We start from the raw sequence: 18,345 nt of genomic DNA on the forward strand, positions 1-18,345 counted from the left end.
AATCCTCACATTCTGCTGTGCACATGGCAATGTTTTTTTTTTAATTTTTCTTATTTTTTTACATATTATTATGTAAGTTTGTTTCTTTTTCTCTTCAAATTGTATATTTAAGTTTTAGCATTTAAATTTAAAATAAATTAATTTTTAAAAAGAAAGGAAAAATAATGAGTTCAGTTTTGGACATGTGTTTTAAGATGCTTATGAAACATGCATTTTGAGATATTCAATAGGGAGTTTCAAACATAGAACTGGAGGTCAGGAGAAAGGTTGGAGCTATATAAATAGATCTGAGAATCATCTGCATGGAAATGATAATTGAGTCCTCAGAAGATGAGATCACCAATTGAAAAGGTATTTTTAAAAGGTGGGTGGACGAGCCTTGGGGGATGCCCCAAAGTTAGAGGGCATGATCTGGGTAAAGATCCAGCAAAGGAGACTGAAAAGGAATGATAAACTAAGTTGAACTAGAACCAGGAGAGATCAGTGTTGTAACAACCTAGAGAGAAGTGAGAATCAAGGAGAAAAGCCATCAGCAGTGTTGAAAGCTGAATAGAAGTCAAGAAGTATGAGGAATGAAAAAAGACTATTGGAGTTGACAATTACGAAACCATTGCTAACTGTCAATAAAGTCTGTGATGTAGAAAGATAATTTAGTTCAAGGAAGTGTGGTCTTCTGAAAAGAATGTTGGACTGGGAGAGAAAAGTGCTTGAACATGACTCCTGGGTCCAACACTTACTGGCAATTTATTTATTTATTTGTTTGTTTGTTTTTTGTGGTGAGGCAATTGGGGTTGTGACTTGCCCAGAGTCACACAGCTAGTGAGTGTTATGTGTCTAAGGCTGGATTTGAACTCGGGTCCTCCTGACTCCAAGGCCTGTGCTCTATACACTGCACCACCTAGCTACCCTATTTTCTGGCAATTTAACATAATTTTCACTTTCTCGTTTGTAAAATGGGAATAATTTGACACGATAAACATTACATGATTTTGATGAGGAAATTGTTATGCAATACTTCAAGCAACTATGAGTCTGTAATGTCAGCTAATTCAGTGAAACCTATAAATGTATAATTAAAAACAGGAGCACATATAAAGTTTAAATCAGATGTAATCCTTATAATCTTTGTGTTTGCTGGTAGCTAGTAGTCAAACCAAAAGAGACCTAAGAGATAATAAGTACAAAAAAAAAGTTTAAAAAATACCATCACAGAGAGGGTGAGAGGGCTGCAGAGAGGCTTCACAGACAAGGTGGTATTTGAGTTGGGCTTTAAAGAGTAGATAGGAATTTGACAGGAATGATTTCCAGAGCATAGGCACAATTTGACCAAAAGCCTAGAAGTAAGAGAGTGAAGGATGCATGTCCAAGCAAATGATGAAATAGTGATCATTGTCACTACAAATTATGCATTAAAAATATAAGGGTCAATCTGGTAACAATGATTCCTTTTTCCATAGATAGTCTCTGGGCTTATAACCACTTCCTGGAGGAGGAGTTTTTAAAGTAATTTTATTATAATGATGTTAAGACATGTATTAAGATTGTATACTATCCTGTGCTATAAGTCAAACTCACCATTGTTTTGCCAAGGTCTACACTAAACATCAGGAGGCTAAATAATTAATGAATAATAACAAATACAAGGAATTTTTAAAAGATCTTTATCATACTTTTTCCCTGAAGAAAAAGTACACTAGTTTCAAGAATTTCAAGGAACTTGCTGTGTACTTTCTCATAGTATGATTAGAGATCTGGAACTATCACCAATTTTTTTTTCCTTTTCAAAGCCTAGGAGACTAAGATATGGCAAATCTCTCCCAGGAAATTAATGGCAAAAGAAGATGGGAATGAAGGTCAGGTCAGGTAAAGGCCATCCCAGTGCTCTAGCCAGCAGGGTCAATAGGATTGTAGGGTTGTTGTTTTGTTTTGTTCTGTTTTTTTGTTTGTTTGTTCTTGAGAGACATATATTGGTCTGATGCCTCTGGCAAAATTGAAGCAAAATTAATGTCCAAAATCTAGAACAGAGTGATGCAAATTAAAAAGATTAAAAACTCTTCTCCAATAGATGTGACTAAATAAAAACATGCAATTATCAAAAGAAGAAATACAAAATTTAAATAGCCACTTGAAAAAAATATCCATAAAACACAATCTGTATACTCCATCAGTATGTGCTTCTTGCTAGAAATTTATTGAATATAAATCAATTAATTGACAGAGTTTGTCGTGTTTACATATAACCTAACTCCCCTACAGCAGCTCAGTCCAGTAACTATCACATGTTACACTCTTTCTACATAGCCATTGTCCCTACATCTGCCACTCACACACTCTCGCCTGGATGGGCCTTTCTATTTCATAACAAAGAGTCTGAAAACTAATGGGAGGCAGCATGGTATGTAGTAAGTGTTCTTAACCTTTTTTGTGTCCTCCGTCTCCAACTACTGGCCAATTATGCCCACTAGAAGGCTGAAAGGTGAGAGTTGCTTTAATTTGATGTTCTCCAATGATGATTTTAAGTGTTTTTTTCAAGTGCTGAGTGTGTGTGTGTGTGTGTGTGTGTGTGTGTGTGTGTGTGTGTCTGTGTCTGTGTCTGTCTGTCTGTCTGGGTCTGTGTGTGAAATCCCTGATACCTGCCTCTTTTATAGACTTCTAGCCCTGACACTAGAATGCAAAAGTGTGGCAGGTGGGAAAAGTAGCAAATAACTAAATGTTTAGATTAGTTGAGTCGTGAGTAACCCCATCTTGACTATATTTGTTCAATTATTATCAACTACAATTTGTCTAGGTACCCCACCTACGCAATGATTATAACCATAGAATCCTAAGACTGAAAAAAGATGTAAAAAACTTCTAGCCTTCCCACACAATGATTACAATATTTTTGGTTCTATAGACCATGATCCCCGACATGCTACCAGTCTGACATATTATCAAATTCCCAAATGGATCTTTGATTTCAGTGATTGGAAAATCTTTCTAACAATGCAAGTGGTGAACCATCTACCATCAATGTCTTTAGGAATGTTGATCACATTTTCCCAAAAGTTTTCGATTAGTCTTTGGACTAATCATAGAGAACCATCAAATTGAAAATTGTTCACATATGAAAAATAGTGATCCTTACTGTGCCAAACTTGGGGCTCCTTTTCCTCCTTTTTAAAATGAAATTTGTGAGTACCATGTGCTTTTCTTTCCCTTCACCAAAGATATTATATTTTCAGCATATATGTTCTGCTATACAATGACAATGACTAGATGGTGGCAAAGCTTGTAATAGATGAAAGTGTAGAAATTGGGTGGGACTAGGGCTCTTGCTAATGTGATTCAGTATTCTGAGGCATGAGTTTATTACTATTTTTCATGTAAACAAGTGACAGTGCATTTAATATCATTTGTGAATATCACTATTAAAAAAAATTGTGGCAGCTAGGTGGTGCAGTGGATAGAGCACCAGCCCTGAAGTCAGGAGGACCTGAGTTCAAATCCGGCCTCACACCAAACACTTGACACTTACCAGCTGTGTGACCCTGGGCAAGTCACTTAATCCCAATTGCCTAAAAAAACAAAACAAAACAAAAACTGGGTGTCGAAGTCAGGATGTAGTTTAGGATTCTTAAAAATGTGTCACAGTTTTCCAAATGCAAGATAGCCCATTTTTCCTTCTTTCAAGGCTAGCTCATTCTCCATTTGCAGTGCTTTTAAAAATTACATAATCCAATGGACTAATTCAGTGACTTCTCTATATAGTTGTATGAATTTTGGTCCATCAGCAAATAATTTATTTATCACTTGCTATGTGATAACCTTAAGATAATATCTGGGAACACAAGGAAAAGTAAAAAAAAACAATCTGTGACCTTAAGAGCTCTCATTCTAATGGTAGAAAGTGAGGGAGAGAGAACATGCAAAAAGTTATGTACAGGCAAGATATATGATGTATAAATTAGAGATAGTCACTGATGGAAGGCACTAGTGATTAAGAAACCTGGAAAGATGTCTTGTTGAAGGTGAAAATTTTAGCTGAACTTTGATGGAAACCATGGAAGTCAAGAGGCTTAGATAAGGAGGGAGCATATTCCAAGAAAGAAAAATATGTGAGATGGCTTGTTTTGTGTGAGAAAACAGCAAGGAGGCAAGTGCCACTGGATCACAGAGTATGAGGAGGGGAATGTGTAAGAAGAGTAAAAAATGTAGAAAGGGGCCAGGTAATGAGGAGTTTTAAAAGCCAAACAGAGGATTTCATGTAGGGAACTACTGTTGTTCACTGAGTAGGGGGTGACATAGCAGATCTATACTCAAGGAAAATCACTTTGATAGTTTAGGGAAGAATTGGCTAGAAAGGGGACAGGCTTGGAATAGGGAGAGCAACCAGTAAGATATTACAATTATTGTTGCTCATCCTTTGTTCTCAAAGAGGACCAATAACAACATGAGAGTGGTCTTGACTTGCATGTGAATTGGATTTAAGTGAGGTACAGCTGTACAAAATCATCAGCCTCACTCTCTCCTCCAGAGTCATCAAAGTCCAGTGGCAAGACAAAATCAAGATGACTGGTGATGGCCTAGAATGCAGTGGGCGACCTTTACCAGGTCTCATTTTGTCTATGATAAGCCCATCTAATGACAAGGCTGGGTAAGAACTGAGACAAAAGATTGTCTAATTTACCATCACGAAACTAACAATCTGGGAAGGGAAGATCCTCAAAAACTAAGTCATGAGCCACAGAAGCTTGAGTCCTGGTGCTGGATTAGGAAGATGGCAGTGTCAGAGGACAGAAGGGAGTAGAAACAAGATATGTTGCAATAGTAGAGTCAACTGGACTTGGCATCAGATTGATATGGACGATGAGAGTGAGGAGTCAAGGATGATTCCTAGGATGTGAGCTTGGGTGACTGAGATGATATTTCATTATAAAGACAATGTGCAGTCTTGCACCATTTGTTTTGTTTTGTTTTGTTTTCTCCAAAAGGGTTGTAAAGCTAATCTGTTTTGAATGCCTATAGATTTCATCAAAGAGACATTGTAGTATTCTGTTTACATGATGCAATAAACAAAATATCATTTGCAAAAAAGATAATCTATAGGACTGCATCTTCCATCAGGAATTGACCTTTTCAATTGGACTCTGTACAGAACATCCTCCATGAGAGTGGTAAACACTTTTGACAAAGTTACATTTCCCAAAGTCCATTATTATAATAAATGTGTTAAAGATATAACTATGACATTGTTTTATTAATTCATAGTTTATTATAATTATTCAGGCATCAGTATTAGATTTTTGCTATGCTAGGGTGAGTTAAGGAATAAAGACACAAAAGCATCAAGTGTGATGTGCATTGGGAGCACTAAAGAGTTCTCTATGGATAATACTTAGAATATATGATGAGCTACAGTGTGAGATAAGCTTGAATAAAATATGTCAGATGATAGTGAATAAAATTGAACAGACAGGAGTGACATGGTCAAATTTATAACAAGATGCCACATAAATTTTATTTTCATAGCCATTGAAAAGTTGTTGAGAGTTTTTTTGTGTTTTGCACTCAAATTTTCTCTTTTTTTAATAAATTTATTTATTTTTAGTTTTCAATATTTTCTTCCACAAATTTTTGAGTTCCAGATTTTCACCCATCTCTCCCCTCCCCCCACCCCAAGATGGCATGCATTCTGAATATCCCTTCCCCTAGTCTGTCCTCTCTTCTATCTCTCCCCCTTCTCTTATCCCCTTCCCCTTCTATTTTCCTGTAGGGCAGGATAGACTTCTATACCCCATCTCCTGTATTTCTTATTTCCCAATAGCATGTGAAAACATTTTTTTTAAAACATATGTTTTTAAAACTTTAGGTTTCAAATTTTCTCGCTTCCTCCCTCCCCACCCACCCTCACTGAAAAGGCAAACAACTCAATATAGTTATACATGTGCAGTTATGCAAAACACTTCCATAGTAGACATGTTGTGAAAAACTAACTCTATTTCCCTTAATCCTATCCTGCCCTCCCATTTATTCTATTCTTTCTTTTGACCCTGTCCCTCCTCAGAAGTATTTCCTTCTGATTACCCCCTTTCCCAATCTGCCCTCCTCTCTTGTCCCCTTCTCCCCCTATTTTCCTGTAGGGTAAGACAGATTTCCATACCCAATTGAATGTGTATGTTATTCCCTCCTTAAGCCAAATCCTATGAGAATAAGATTCACTCATTCCCTCTCACCTTCCCCTGTTTCCCCTCCACTGTAAGAGACTTTTCTGTTTTTTTTGTGAGATAATTTACCCTATTCTACCTCTCCCTTTTCTTCTCTGAGTATCATCCTCTCTCATCCCTTAATTTTATTCTCCAGATATGACCCCTTAATCTTCAACTCACCCTGTGCCCTCTATCTATCTATATATACACACATATAATTGTTTTCCTTCTAATACTGACAAAGGTCTCCTGAGTTATAAATATCATCTTTTCATGCAGGAATGTAAACAGTTCAATCTTAATAAGTCTCTTATGATTTCTCTTTCCTGTTTACCTCTTCATGTTCCACTGGAGTCCTGTATTTGAAAGTCAAATTTTCTATTCAGCTCTGGTCTTTTCATCAGGAATGCTTGAAAGTCCTCTATTTCACTGAATGACCATTTTTTCCCCTGAAGGATTATACTCAATTTTGCTGGGTAGGTGATTCTTGGTTGTAATCCTATCTCCTTTGCCCTCTGGAATATTATATTCCATGCCCTGCGGTCCTTTAATGTAGAAGCTGCTAAATCTTGTGTTATCCTGATTGTGTTTCCACAGTACTTGAACTGTTTCCTTCTGGCAGCTTGTAATATTTTCTCCTTGACCTGGGAACTCTGGAATTTGGCTACAATATTCCTAGGAGTTTTCCTTTGGGGATCTCTTTCAGGGGGAGATCGGTGGATTCTTTCAATTTCTATTTTGCCCTCTGGTTCTAAATATTCAGGGCAGTTTTCCTTGAGAATTTCTTGAAAGATGATGTCTAGGCTCTTTTTTTGATCATGGCTTTCAGATAGTCCAATAATTTTTAAATTCTCTCTCCTGGATCTATTTTCCAGGTCAGTTGTTTTTCCAATGAGATATTTCACATTGTTTCTATTTTTCATTCTTTTGGATTTGTTTTACAGTGTCTTGATTTCTCATAAAGTCACTGTCTTCCAATTGCTCTATTCTAATTTTTAAGGAAGTATTTTCTTCAGTAATCTTTTGGACTTCCTTTTCCATTTGGCCAATTTTTCTTTTTAGGGCATTTTTCTCCTCATTGGCTTTTTGGACCTCTTTTGCCATTTGGGTTAGGCTTTTTTAAGGTGTTATTTTCTTCAGTTTTTTGGGTCTCCTTTAGCAAGCTGTTGACTTGTTTTTCATGATTTTCTTGCATCACTCTCATTTCTCTTCCCAGTTTTTCCTCTACTTCCCTTACTTGCTTCTCAAAATCCCTTTTGAGCTCTTCCAAGGCCTGGGACTGATTCATATTTTTCTTGGAGGCTTTGGATGTAGGAGCTTTGACTTTGTTGTCTTCTTCTGGTTGTATATTTTGATCTTCTTTTTCACCAAAGTAAGATAATGTAGTCTGATTCTTTTTGTGCTGCTTACTCATGATCCTGGCCAATTACTTGAGTTTTAAACTCCTTGTTAAGGTAAGAGTCTGCTTCCAATGCGGAGAGTGTACTGTCCCAAGCTTCAGGGGTTTGTGTAGCTGTTTTCAGAGATACTTGTAGGGACCTGTAAATTTTCAGTTCTTCCAAGGTGGTATGATAAGGGGCAAGGTTTTCCTCCTTTTCTGGCCTGTGACCACAAGTATTCCTTTCTGTCCTGTAACTGTGAGGAGGGGTTTCTCTCTACAGCCACTACAATCTCCACCATGCCAGTGCTTCTCCTCACCCCAGCACTATGGTCCAGAACTGTGACCCAGATCCAAACATGGGCAAAGCAAGAGATTCCTGTCTCAGCACTGGTAAAGAGATCCCTGCAATCCCTCTCTGATCAGCCACTGGATTGCCCCTCAGTCTGTGGGCCGGAAGCTCGGGAAGCAGCTGCCCCTCCCTAGTGCTATGCTCTTGGGGAATGGAGCTGAGACCCCGTCTTCCTTTCTCAGCACCTATAGAAATAGACTTTTCCCACTGAGCTTCTAAGTTGTCTTTGGCATTCATGGATTGAGGGGTCTGGAAACCTCCCCAGCTGCCCGAGATTCAGGCCTCTGAGGGCTGCTCCAGGTTCGCTGTGGCCTTCGCTCCCACCCTGTGCTGCTCTCCCAGCCTGGCGCGATACACCTTTCTGATCAATCATCCAGGTTGTCTTAGGCTAGAAATTTGTTTCACTTTGTCTTTTTGTGGGTTCTGCTGCTTCAGAATTTGTTTAGAGCCATTTTTTATGAGTATTTGGAGGAGTTTGGAGGAGACCTCAAGCAAGTCACTGCTTTCACTCTGCCATCTTGGCTCCACCCCCTCAAGTAAATTTTCAATCTACTTCTCTTACCCTCTCTTGTAATAAAGAAAAAAAATGAAACAAAACCAGCTTACAAATGACTTTAAAATAAATGTATTGTTGAAGTTTTACTATTGCTTTCAATTCCCAATGGCCACCTCATAGAACTGTGCCTTGTGAACATCAAGAATAGATAAGCAAAACAAACCAACAATTGGTCATGTTTAACCACGTATGTCTCATGTTGTATCTATAGTGTCTCACCATTCTGTGGAGTGGGAGGACTATATACAGTCAATTCTCTGAAGTTAAGATTGGTTATTGCATTGACCAGAGCTCTGATGTTTTTTAATGTCATTTTCCTTAGCATCATATTGTTTATTTTGTAAATTTTTCTCAACATTGGTTCATACAAGTTTCTCTAACTTCTTCCTATTTGCATTTTTATAGTGAAATAATATCCCATTAGCTTTATTTGGAACATATTATTTCAGCCATTGTGCAATTCAGAGTCACCCATCATATTTTCGGGTCAAAATGACTTCTTTTGCCAACATATACAACATTTTGTCCCCATAGTTCCTTTCCTCAAGGGATAGAGGGAAGCAAATTTCATCATTTGTTTTCTGGAGCCAAGATTGGTTATTCCAATTAATCTGATTGTCTCTTAACTGAAAAAAATAATAATAAGCCCATCACAGTGTAATCTAGCCTGTAATGAAGTTCTGAGATTTTTACATAGTACAGAGGTGAGGTGCCTCTGGAAAGTACCAGAGAGAGACAAGATTTAAACCCAAGTCTTTCTGGCTTTTAGCCCAGAACCCTATCTGTTACAGCATGCTGCATGTATGACAGATTTTCACATCCTAATTCATTCATTCATTCATTTATTTATTTTTGTTTGTTTGTTTGCTTGTTTGCTTGCTTTCTTGCTTGCTAAGGTATACTTATAAAAGACGGTGGAAAACCCCAAGCTACTCATCATTGAATTACTCAGAATTCATGAAATTGAATGCTTATAATGTTTTAGTACCCTGTGAACATGTGCCCATTGGACTCACCCCAGACATGTTGGTCATGTACTAAATCTTGCCACCGTTATCACCTCACCTTGTTTAAGAGTCTTTAAAGCTAAGGGGTTTTTTTTGGACAGATTAACAGGAAGTCCCTGCTTCAAGGAGTTTAGAAGTTACTTGGAAAGGGGCAAGTTTTAACAGGAAAGGTCTCATTGCCTCCTTATTAGCTGATTCAGGAGAGTAACAGAACAGTCAAGAGTCTCTAGTCCTGGCTCTCAGAATAACTTATTGAGAATGGGAGCAGATATCAGGCTTCAAGTTGTCTACTACTTCTGGTAAGGTTAGTAATGATTTAATAGAACATTAATAATTTGGGAGTAAGATAAATTATTTTTAAATTGAGGTAAAGGGAAGAAACAGACTCATGGCATTAAAGATTTGGGCTCCTAAACTTTACTTCTGGTATTCAGTTCAGAAATAAACAGAAATATAAATATCCTCGTCTTCCCAGGAAATTTTATATGATGGGACAGGGGAGAAATATAAGGTACCTTTTTAATAAATGTAATGATGTTTATGTTAAACAAGTGTAACATCTGTCTGGTTGCTTATTCTCTTAATAGACTCAGACTTAGGCGGGTTCTTACATACCCAACCTTTTACCTCATATGAAAATCCCCTTTACAATATCCCTCAATAGTTCCAATGATGGAGAGTTTACTCATAGAAATATATAATACAATGAGAAACAACATTTAGAATGGAAATGAAATGACTTTTGAGGATCATGATTACTTTTCCCAATTATTTCATCTTGTCTAATGGCTGAGTTTATGGGAGAGGAAACTGAGGCTTAGAGGTTTTAAAAAGGACTTACTCAAAGACATAGCACTAATTACAGGCATATGTAGGAATTAGATGTCTCCTAATATCAGTTCTCCTAATTCCCAGGTTACTGCTCATTCCATAAGGCCATATTGCCTCTAAAGGGCAGCCATATGGAAAAGGGATTATACCTGTTTTATATACAAAGGAGAAAATAGGGAAATTATAAGGGGATATTTTGGGGGAGGCTTAAAGGAAAAACTTTCTAATGAAGTTGCCCTAAAATGGAATGGTTTGTTTCATTAAATAGTAAGTTATGTCAGTAGAGTTTTTAAATCAAAAACAAATTGTTCAAGATGTTCTAGATGCAATGCATGTATATAGCAGAAAGTCAGACTAGGTTTCTCTCAGGTGTTTTTAGCAAGAGATTCTATGTTTCTGGAGATGATTATTTACTGCTTCAACTCTAGGTTAGTAGTTCCCTCTGACTTTTTTCTGACATGTTAGAGACTGGCTGTTTTCTCACTGTAAGATGATCTGTTTAGTTCCCATCTACAACTATAAAAAAAACTACTTTTATTTTTCTTCAGAAAAATCCAATGAAGCAATGCTTGCTGTAAATATGATTTGGGTACATTTAGTTTAGCATATATCCTGTATACCTCTAGATCTTAACCTACTGAAATAGATCAAAAGTTAGATATTGTCTTTCACTGATTCCTTATAACTTTAGTAATAAATTTGTAGTGTATATAAGATTCCACAGATTCACATACTTCCCCAACAGCTCACTCTTTTGTATATTCTCTCTCTCTCTCTCTCTCTCTCTCTCTCTCTCTCTCTCTCTCTCTCTCACACACACACACACACACACACACACACACACACACACACCGCATGTATAGTGATATTACTAGGAAATAATATAGGAATATTTTTAAATATTTTGAAGAAAAGATATTTTTTCAATCACTCACCTACTTCTCAAATCGTAAAAGAAAGTGGCACATGTAGTAGCATATATTAAAATCTTTGTTTTGCAATATGTACAAGTTATTTTTATAAACTTATACCACTATAATGCAATCATGTTGAGTATAGAATAATTTTAAATTCTTGTTAAACTGAAGTTTACATTTCTTTTAACTTCCATTTTCAATCTAAATCTTATTTGTTTTGAAGGAACATTTTAACTATAATTTCACTAGAGAAGTACGCTCCTAATGAGAAAGCTCCCTCTCCCAAGGTAAATTAATGTTCTGGTACTTACTAAAATCTTAGAGAGTTATGTGAGGTGCTGAATAGTTAAATGACTTGTGTTAGATGTAGGCAGTATGTGTTAAACAAGGTGAGACACAATGAAATTATATAAATTATAAAAATGGGAGGGAGGGAGGGAGAGAGAGAGAGGAAGAGAGAGAGACATCTTGAAATAAAATAACTCCCTAAAACTTTTATATTGACGCTGTTTGGTTCAAATTACTAAAATCTAAGAAGATATTGGGTTTTTATTGTAGCCTTCACCTAACTAAACAGAATGGAAAATTTCAAGATTTTATTTCATTTATGGTTAAGAAAGCACAACCAGAAGTGTGACAAAGGATTAAAATTTGACAAAAGACAAGATAGCAAATATAGAAAAGGAAATAATAGGAAAATATTAGAAAATCTCATACCCAACTCTGTACCTGTCAACTCTTTTCATCTAAAGATAGTCTAACCAAGTTCCTCCTTCTCACTTTGTTATCAACCATGGTCATGTGCAGAGGCTGTATTTCCTCAAATGTTTTATGTTGTATTTGAGCTTTGTAGGGGTCAAAATGATTATTTTTCATTTAAACTGCATGACTCAGGCCTGTTGCAGCACAGTTCATTCAAGAATATGAGGAAAGAATACAAAGGATGCAAAGGAATGTGATTATTCTTTTAAATGGTTAAAAAAAAAAAAGGAAACCAAAGGATACACTGCATGGATTAGATACAAAAAAAAAAAGAGGACAGAATATAGGGATGAGAAAGAAATGAAATTACTTTAAAATGTAGACAAATATTATATACATATATGTATGTATAGTTGTGTATATTAGAGTTACTGAAAGAAAAAATATATTGACAGGCTAGTAAAATAGAAAACAAAATGGAAAGAGACCAAAAAAAGTGTTCAGAGAAGAATTGGGGGAAAATTAAGCAGAGTAAATGGAAAAATAAGAGTTAAAACCAAAGATGGATAAACTACACTGGAATTAGGGCAGGCAGAAGACATTGGCAAAGAAGCATTAATATCTAGGTGAAACACTAATGACAGAGCCTAGGATAATAAGAAGTAAAGTCAGCAAATGAGCACGAAATAATGAGGAGTCAGCCAAAAATGAAGAGATAACTTTTTTATAATATTTGTTTTTAAAATTTTTGAGTTCTAAATTCTCTCACTTCCTTCCTTCTTACCCATCCCCATTGAGAAAGCAAGCAACTTGATACAGATCATACATGTGTAGTTATGCAAAACACTTCCATAATGGTCATTTTGCGAAAAACTAACTATATTTCCCTGTAACCAATCCTGCCCTGCATTTATTCTATTCTCTCTTTTGACCCTGTCCTTCTTTAGAACTGTTTGCTTCTGATTACCTCCTCTACCTATCTACCCTCTTTTCTATCATCCCCAGCTCTCTTCTCCCTTTTCTCCCCTATTTCCCTATAGGGCAAGATGGATTTCCATACTCAATTAAGTGTGTATGTTATTCCCTCCTTAAGTCAAATCTGATGAAAATAAGATTCATTCATTCCCCACCTTCCCACACTTCCCCTCCACTGTAAAAGCTTTTTCTTGTCTGCTTTACGTGAGATAATTTACCCCATTATACCTCCCCCTTTCTTCTTCTCCCCATAAAATCATTGCTCACCCCTTAATTTTATTTTTAAATATCCCCCCTTAATCTTCAACTCATTCTGTGCCCTCTATCTATCTATCTATCTATCTATCTATCTATCTATCTATCTATCCATATATCCATATATTTTTCCCTCCAACTATCCTAATACTGACAAAGGTCTCATGAGTTACAAATATCAGCTTTCCAAGTAGGAATGTAAACAGTTCAATTTTAATAAGTCTCCTATGATTTCTCTTTCCTGTTTACCTTTTCATGCTTCCCTTGAGTCTTGTATTTGAAAGTCAAATTTTCTGTTCAGCTCTGGTCTTTTCATCAAGAATGCTTGGAAGCCCTCTATTTCTCTGAATATCCATTTTTTCCATGAAGGATTATACTCAGTTTTGCTGAGTAGTTGATTCTTAGTTGTAATCCTATCTCCTTTGGCCTCTGGAATATCATATTCCAAGTCCTCCAGTCCCTTAATGTAGAAGCTGTTAAATATTATAGTATCCTGATTGTGTTTCCACAATACTTGAATTGTTTCTTTCTGGCTGTTTGCAGTATCTTCTCCTTGACCTGGGAACTCTGGAATTTGGCTATAATATTCCTAGGAGTTTTTCTTTGGGGATCTCTTTCAGGAGGTGATCAATAGATTCTTTCCATTTCTATTTTACCCTCTGGTTCTAGAATATCAGGGCAATTTTCCTTGATAATTTCTCAAAAAAAAATTATGTCTAGGCTCTTTTTTTATCATGGCTTTCGGGTAGTCCAATAATTTTTAAATTATCTCTCCTAGATCTATTTTCCAGGTTAGTTGATTTTTTCCAATGAGATATTTCACATTGTCTTCAAGAAGTAACTCTTGAACTAGGTGGGAATAATCATGTACATGTGTAAATAACTAGAGATGAGAAATCATAGGAGCTTAGAATGTTAAAACTTGAAGGGACTTTACAAGGAATTTAATTCAATTCTGTCAATTTTATTTTTGAGGAAACAGAAACCCAAAGAGGAAGACGCGTGACTTGCTAGTGAGGAGCAAAGTTACAATTAAACCTAAGCATTCAATTTCAAGTCAGTTTTCTTTCATGTGGTGAAGATGAGTCTCCACAGATATATTTTTATACAAAATAAATCCTCATCATTAGTATGTGTGGAAATACAATTACCAAAAATTATCCTGCTGCAGAATTCCAGAGAAATTTATAGGAGCACTTTTTGTATACACATGTGTGTTTAATGTAGTAAAATGCATTAAATTCCTTTTAAAGTGTTGAAAGTCTAGATAGGGCCCTCTCACTTTTACCTTCCCCTTGAGTGGCTGAAGTGTCTTGATGCTTCAACCAAACTCCTCCTTCCCCTCCTCTTGGAAGGCCAATAGTTCTATTGTTTCATGGTTCCTAAGAGAGCTAGGAAAGTTATAGGCAAGGACACAGGATGAAAAGAGACCAGGGAATTACTATGAAGGAGTAAGTAGTGAAATCCCTGAAGAGAGAAGTGCTGCTGTGTTCTCTTAAAAGTCACAGAGTAATTGTTTTACAAAGGAAAGAGCTGTGACGAAGAGTTTGGCAATCACTGGTTTGAAAGATTAAATTGACCTGGACACCCCACAGCCTAGTTTGAGTGTTAATCAAATTCAGCAGCCATTCTTGGATATGTGAAGGTGGGGCTGACTGATAAACAGCAGGCTTTGGCCCTGGACCTGGGTCAAAAACAATTGAAGCCTGCAGTGTTAGCCATGTAGCCTTCCAACTGCAATTTCAATGGCTGGTTTGCATTGGTGACCTTGTTCCTGGACTTCTCACTGGTATGTATTCTGTAGATCTCTCTGAAGGTTATGCCCCTAATGACTTAAGAATTCAAGTCTTCAAGGTTGTTATAATAAAAAATAAATTGTAGATGTCATGAAGTCTTGAAATACATTGCTTTGTTTTTTTTTTAGTTTTTGGTTTTGGATACAGATTTTGTTTTCTCTACCAAAAAGTAGGAAGTAATTAGGCATCCTGATGGGTGCATGTGTTTGGGCAGCATTATCCTGGACTTTTGGCTCTGGAGCTGCTTGGTAAAAGAAAGTAGAAGACTTTGCCTTCAAATGTAATGACTTTAATCATAAACTTGGCTGCCACTCTTTTCAAATAGCTGTTTACATAGCACATTGTAGTAGGTGATTATATAGGCATAAAAAAAAGTAAAGCATTTAGCTTGAGCTCCCAAGTGTTGAAATTTTTGAGAAGGGGAACTGTCATATCTATTTCTTTATTTCCATCACCTAGCACTGTGTCTTGAGTGTAGTATTACATTAATGTTTATTGAATTCCAAGGGGGGAAAGGGTAAAATGCACAGAAGTATCTGAAATAAGGGACATACTTCTTTTCTAGTCAATAAATCAACTTTAAATTGATTGGTGAATATATTTTTTGTAAATCCAACAGAGGATTTGTGTTTGTGCTGGTCACCTAGTAGCTGGTGTAAAAAGACATGTCATTTGTCACAGAAACTTTTAAATCCTCTTCATCTTCTTCAAGTCCTGCTGTTTGACCTTTCCTAATACTTATTCTAATCTAACTTGTGTTATTTACAAAGGTGTCTTATCTTCCCATGGGATTATAACCTCTTTTGAGGGTAGGATCTACTTAATTAAAAAAAACAAACAAAACTTTTATCCCCAGAAATTAGCACAGTGACTTTCACATTATATGTGCTTAAGATATATTTTTGAAATCAATTTATATTTAATATATGAAAAGGAGGAATATATCAGTGTACAAATACTTATTAAGTGACTATTATGTTCCAGGCATTGTGTGTAGAAGAAAGCAAACACAAATGTACAAATTTATTCCTCCCTCCCTCTCCCTCTTTATGATGAGAAAAAGTGAGCTCTTCCCTTTTCTTACACGATAGTTTACTCAAATGGCAATATAGGATCCAAGTAATTCATAGATTTCCCCATGAAGATATTTTTAGAGTATTTCTAATTCAGATATTAGCATTGTTAATTATATGGTTTCCCTTTGCTCTTGTTCAACACTTTTATCTTTTACCCTCAGGTCTTGGATTAATTGATTCATTGAAGGGAATATACTTTGTGCCAAGACTTTTGCAAGGTTTTGACTTGGGCAATCAGGTGTTTATTCTGTCTCTGGGGCAGGAAAAGCAATAAGTGAGGTAACCATTAAAAGAGTCCATTTGTGGGTAATTCTTTTTTTTTTTTTTTGCTAGGCAATGGAGTTAAGTAACTTACCCACGGTCACACAGCTAGTAAGTGTCAAGTGTCTGAGATCAGATTTGAACTCAGGTCCTCCTGACTCCAGGGCTGGTGCTCTATCCACTGTGCCACCCAACTGCCCATATTTTTGTGGGTAATTCTTTAAAAATAGTTTTCATAGGTAGTTTTAGAAATTGAAAGGATTTTTTTTCTTTCATGATAGACATAGAAATAGTTAACAGATCACTTGTTCACTCCCAGTATGTTTCCTCATCTGTAAAACAATGAACTTGAATGAACTGACCTCTAATGTCACTTCTAGTTCTGAATCCATGAACAGAAGGGGCTCAAATGCTACTTAGCTGTGCACTGCTTCACATTCTCTTGGCAGACTGTGACATTATATTTTCTACTCTGCCCTGATAGAGTGGAACTCTACTTCACCACATTGTCCAGGGACATTCCAGAGTTTAAGTATATCTCAATTTTATTATATTATCTGAGGTTGCTGACAACAATGAGTGTCTAAACATGAAGTGAGTTCAATGCTCTATACCCTCCACACTCTTTCTCCCAACACTCTGACATGCTTGTAATGGTGGGGCAGAGGGAGATGTTGCTAACAGAACCAAGGCCAGAGTATTAGGGGTTCTAAAGATACCTCATTCAATGATTTATTTCTGACTTTGGGGCCAATTTCGAATTACATTTCCAAACCCCAATTTTTTTCCCCTCTACAAACTTGAAGTTCCCATTTACCACATTTTTACCTGATACTATTGCTATTGTGAAAAATAATGATGCACTCTGCAATACCAAGCATTTCAGCAGAAGACCACAAGCATTTACTCATCTCCAGTTTCTTCCACTATTGTTTATCACATGTGTTTGTTTTAGACTGTGGTATATCTCTCACAAAATAAAATTTTAAAATAAGATGCAGATGACAAATTTCATGTAAATGCATTTACCAGTCCTTTTAAAACATGTATTTAAGTAGAATTGTTCCTTGACATTAACAGTTTTCCACAGAAAGAGGTCTTAATTGTACCTTATGCAAGTGAAAATGCCACCCTAAATGCAGGTACAAAATATTGTAAAATGTCTGGCTATGAATTGTGTATCTCACATTCAACATATAAAAGGTCTGACTTTATAGGAAAACCTCACAAATGCTCATTTTACATCAGTAATTTCTTCATTTTTTTCTTTTCTTTTTAAGAGGGAAAATTATCTTCTGGCATATTTAATCCTTGCTATTTTTTCCCCCTATTTCTTTGTGCATCCACTTTTTATAATGTTTGATCCAGTGACTTCCCCAATTAAAAAAAAATAAAATTGACATCATGGGAAATTTGGTGCCGGGATGTTTCAGAAGTTCTTGCTTATGGGTGATGAAAGATTTGTGGACTCATAAGTATTGGGCAGCCTATGGAGTCTTAGGTTGCTAAGAAACTTAGTGACTATGGAATTGCTATGGTAACCCAATTTATCAGTGAATGCAAAACTATCTTACCTGGCACTTCTCCAATTCTCCTTATTCTGCTGGAAAGAATATTTAGAGCAATTCTTCCATCAAACAGGTATGAAACAAATTACAAAACTGTAAATGACCGAAGAATAATGGAGCATGGGCTAAGCTTGGTTGGGGCAAGGGACAGGGGAGATTTTTATGAGAATCATAGATTGGATTTTTTTCATGCCAGATGGCAATTATAGGAAAAATTCTTTCATGTGACATTACTATGTACACAGACATTAATTATTTTTTTTAATTTAAAATGTCATTATGGCCGTTCATCCTACTGAACGCTAAGCAAAGAGATAAATATAACAACAAGATAATGAATAATATTTTAATTAGCTTTCTACCAGTAAATGCATTTCTTAGCATAATGAATTAATGTTTTAAAATTACATTTAATTTGTATAGATTCAACTCAACAAACATTTATTGAGATTTAATCTTTAAAAATTTGGATTGAAACAAAAA

At 36.1% G+C, this 18,345-nt stretch overlaps 1 protein-coding gene across 6 annotated transcripts in view; it reads left to right on the forward strand.

Annotated features, from left to right (window-relative positions):
* CD36 (CD36 molecule (CD36 blood group)) overlaps window positions 1–18,345 on the forward strand; it is a 137,873-nt gene that overhangs the window by 41,284 nt on the left and 78,244 nt on the right. The window contains exon 1 of one of the 6 annotated variants that reach the window (XM_020984481.2): window positions 9,714–9,785. The exons of 4 other annotated variants lie outside the window; for them this stretch is intronic. The gene's annotated coding sequence lies outside the window, so the exon portion shown is untranslated. Of the gene's footprint in view, window positions 1–9,713; window positions 9,786–14,931; window positions 14,951–18,345 lie in introns of those variants that run through there. One more of the 6 variants, XM_078154548.1, reaches the window with a different exon arrangement.

This window comes from Phascolarctos cinereus, unplaced genomic scaffold (genome assembly GCF_003287225.1).
Source record: "Phascolarctos cinereus isolate Bilbo 61053 unplaced genomic scaffold, phaCin_HiC Scaffold_1;HRSCAF=81, whole genome shotgun sequence".
NCBI classification, from domain to species: Eukaryota; Metazoa; Chordata; class Mammalia; order Diprotodontia; family Phascolarctidae; genus Phascolarctos; species Phascolarctos cinereus.